The sequence below is a fragment of the Micromys minutus genome, assembly GCF_963924665.1.
Source record: "Micromys minutus genome assembly, chromosome: 20".
Taxonomy (NCBI): Eukaryota; Metazoa; Chordata; class Mammalia; order Rodentia; family Muridae; genus Micromys; species Micromys minutus.
In genome coordinates this window covers 48,821,695-48,825,439 of record NC_137955.1, presented here as the reverse complement: position 1 = coordinate 48,825,439, position 3,745 = coordinate 48,821,695, and the positions used below count along the sequence as shown (strand labels likewise).

The 3,745-nt window shown below is 48.4% G+C and overlaps 1 pseudogene across 1 annotated transcript; it reads left to right on the top strand.

The window, feature by feature from the left end:
- Positions 1 to 474: 474 nt before the first annotated feature.
- LOC308433803 (tRNA (adenine(58)-N(1))-methyltransferase catalytic subunit TRMT61A-like) lies at positions 475 to 1,350 on the top strand (annotated as a pseudogene). The gene has a single exon. The product of its transcript is annotated as a tRNA (adenine(58)-N(1))-methyltransferase catalytic subunit TRMT61A-like (transcript).
- The last annotated feature ends 2,395 nt before the right edge of the window (positions 1,351 to 3,745 follow it).

Below are 3,745 nucleotides of genomic sequence, written 5' to 3'. Positions count from 1 at the left end.
CCAAGGCTGACCTGGAACCAAACATTCCCCAGTTTCAACTTCTTGAGTGACAAAAGATCACAAGTATCCGACACTATACGCAGCCTGGAAACAGTGCGGTTTTTCTAAAACGCACTCACGACAGAAGAAAATGTGCTATCGGTTCCAGCAGAAGACTCTGGGATGTGCTCAGCTTGTGCACCAGGTATTTGTGTTGCAAAGAAATCTCATGGGAAACTGGGGTGCTCACAAGTCAGCACGCTTTGCATCCAAGCTATAAGACAATAATCTATTAGTGATGGGACAAGGGTACTGTCGAGACGCAGCCATGTGTTCAAAAGAGAAAGCTGGAGAAGCGTCCACGTTAAACTCATCTGGGAAGGTGTAGTACATCGAAGTACAGTTTGGGAGATTTGGACAGAAAGGCCCAAGTTAAAAGACACAGAGAGCGCGGAGCCGCGTGTGGATCCAAGAGCCGGCTTATGTCCGTGACACATGGCAAACATTACCACCGTGAGTTTTGTGGCACACAAGGCGCTGATCAAGGAAGGTGCCACAGCCATCCTGTCACGTGGGTCGATGGTGCCAATGCATGTGCAGCGTGGGGCACAGACCCAGATCCAGCATGGCGTCCTGTGGCACTCAGTGGGCCTCATTGGCCGTCCATTTAGCTCCGAGGTAATTTGCAGCAGAGGCGGATGTGCTGCACCTCACTCCTGAGCTCTGGACAGTAAACCTGCCCCGCCGCGTACAGACCCTCTACTCCACCTACATTGCCTTACTCACCATGATGCTGGGGCTGCGGCCCGGTTCTGTGGTCTGTGAATCAGGCACAAGCAGTGGTTTTGTATCCCATACAGTCATCTGCAGTATCAGCCCCCCGGGCCACCTACACACGGTAGAGTTTCAGCAGCAGCTGCAGACAAGGCTCAAGAGGAGTTCCAAGAACATCGGATGAGCCAATGGGTGACCGTGCACACCCTGGATGGTTGCGGTAATAGCGTCAGTGTGGTTTACGTGGCTGATGCTGTCTTCTTGGATATCCCATCATCCTGGGAAGCTATGGGCCATGCCTGCGATGCCCTCAAGGTTGAAGGTGGCCGCCTCTGCTCCTTCACTCCGTGCATTGACAGGTGCAGCTCACATGCCAGGCACTGGCAGCCCAGTGACTTCACAGAGCTCTCAGTACCCTGGAGGTACGGTCACAGGTCTACAATGTACGCAGTCAGTCTGCCCTTGCCTGACCTGGGGGCCGGTGACTTAGAGGTCAACGTGGGCTCTGATGCCAGCCTCTTCTGTAGTGCCACACCCATGAAGAAGACCGTGGGCCACACTTGCTACCTGACTTTTGCCACCAAGACCCCAGGCTAGTGGGCCTCCAAAGACTGTCCCAGGCAAGCAGAGAGACCAGAAGCTGCCTTACATGGTCAGCCACTGCCTGTGTGGCTTGTGTTTAGAAAAAGGTGGGGAAAGCTTCCTGAGTGGTTGAGGGGGGTGAGTAGGCTGGCCCTGCTCAGTCAAGAGGCAGTCCTGTCTTTTGGGGGGAGCCTCCTTTCACTGCTCAGTTTGAGGGGGGCAGAGAGATCAGGAACATGTCAGAGAGCAATGCCCAGGGAAATCTCCAGCGTGAGGCAAATGAGATGCCAAGATGGTGGAAGAGGCTGTGTACGTCAAGGAAGGAGCAATGTACACGGAGTGCTTGTGGAAGCCAAGAAACTAGACATGGCCAAGAAGGGCCTTCTCTAAAGTCAGGAGGGTCATAGACAAGGGTAAGGCAAAAGTAGAGAGCAAGAGAGAAAAAAGTCTTACGGAAGCCTGTTGTTCTCCTGATTGCAAATGCAATTGGATGGAATAGAAGACCACGTGATCTAGAAAGGAGATGGGAAATCGGGGAGATTAAAATTTTAAGTGGGGATGATACAGAGAAGGGGTATGGGACCAATTAAGCAAAACTAAGGATATATGAAAAAACCTTACAGAAACACATTATTTAGTAAGCTAATTTTAAAATGTGAATTTTTCAGAAGAGGTTTAATTGGGAAGAGGGTAATGGGAGGAAGATCTGTAATTGTGGGACTGGGAGGGAAGGAGGGAGGGGGCTGCCATTGGAATGCAGGGTGAATAAATTATGAAAAATAAATAAAAAGAAGTTAAACACCAATATTCATCTCTTTCTGCTTTCTGACTGAGTATGCTGTGAGCAACTACCTCAAACTCCTGCAGCCATGCCTTCCTGCAGCCACGCCTCCCAGTGACCACGCCTCCAGAGGCCACGCCTCCTGACGGCCACGCCTCTCTGCGGCCACACCTCCCAGCAGCCACAACTCCCCTGCGGCCTTGAATTTCTACCATGATGGACTGTACTCACAAACTATATATAAAATAAACCTTTCTTTTTTAAAACAAAAAGGGAAGGATTAAATGGAGGTGCCCAGCTTGAGTGAACAATACTGCACCTAGAAGATACAGATTATTAAACAAAATTTCAATGCCAAGCATAGGACCGCTACCTACAAGTTGCGGGTGAAGGAGTCTCAGATCTTGGCTGCTCTAAAACTTGGTCAAAGATGATGATGATGATGCTTCCTAGTAGTTTAGTAGTTGTGGCGGTGGTGATGTTAATAATGGTGGTGGTGGTGGTGATGGTGGTGGTGGTAGTGATGAGTTAGAGGGTGGTCAGGGAGTTCTATGCAGTGCTGCTCTGTGTATACACCATCAATTTTCACTTACAAACTCAGAGATAATGCCTTTACATGTGCAAAAACAAGACAACCGAAATTTCAGCACGGAAGAGGGGAAGCCACTCAAGAGGACACACCTCTGGCTAAAGGGCCGTCAGCAATTGATGACTGCTGCAGAAGGGAGGGGTGTTTCTATAGTTGTGGGTCTTCTCTCACAGCTGTGCACATAAGTGAGCTCCTGAGATATTAAAAAAGGAATAAAAAAGGAAAGGAAGAAAGTGAGGAAGGAAGAAAGTGAGGAAGGGAGGAAGAGAGGGAGGGAGGGAGGGAGGGAGGGAAGGAGGAAAGAAGGGAGGAAGAGAGGGAGAGAGAGAGAGAGAAAGGGATGAAGGAAGGAAGGAAGGAAAGGAGGAAGGAAGGTAGGGAAGGAGGGAGGGAGGGAGGGAGGGAGGAGGGAAGGAGGGGGAAAGGAAGGACAATGAAGTTGGAAGGGAATGTGTTAATAGGAATCTAGGTAGAGTGTTAGTGGGTAAAAATGGGTGAACATAATTACAAAATACATAATTGTAAAGCAAGGCATTATAACACGCATATATAAAATTCTTAAAGGGTAAATGAAAGTTAAAAAATAAAAAGATTGGTATTTGTAACTTGGCATTCTAAGTACAATTCCAAATCCTTTGCTTTCAACCTTCTAATGACTAGGCATTTTATTACCTTGAATTGCTTAGTTCACATATACACAGAAAGAAAATGCATCTGGAGCTAAAATTGGTTTTCCCTAAGAAGCCTGAAAGAGTCTAAGAATAGAAACCAGAAGCTGAGACAAGGACTTTGTCAAGTATGGACTCCTGGCTCCCCCTCTAGAACCCAAGACAAAAATGAAAGCTGACCTTGGCCATAACTCCAACCCTAGGGAAGAGGAGATGGGGACTCAGTGGCCACCCAGGCAGCCCACATGGTGAGTTCCAGGCCAGTGAAGACTCTCTCAAGACAAACCCAAACTAAATGGTGGAAAGTACCTGAGGAATGATTCCTGAGGTTGTCTTCTAGTGTGCACACACACAAAATCACACACACAAATA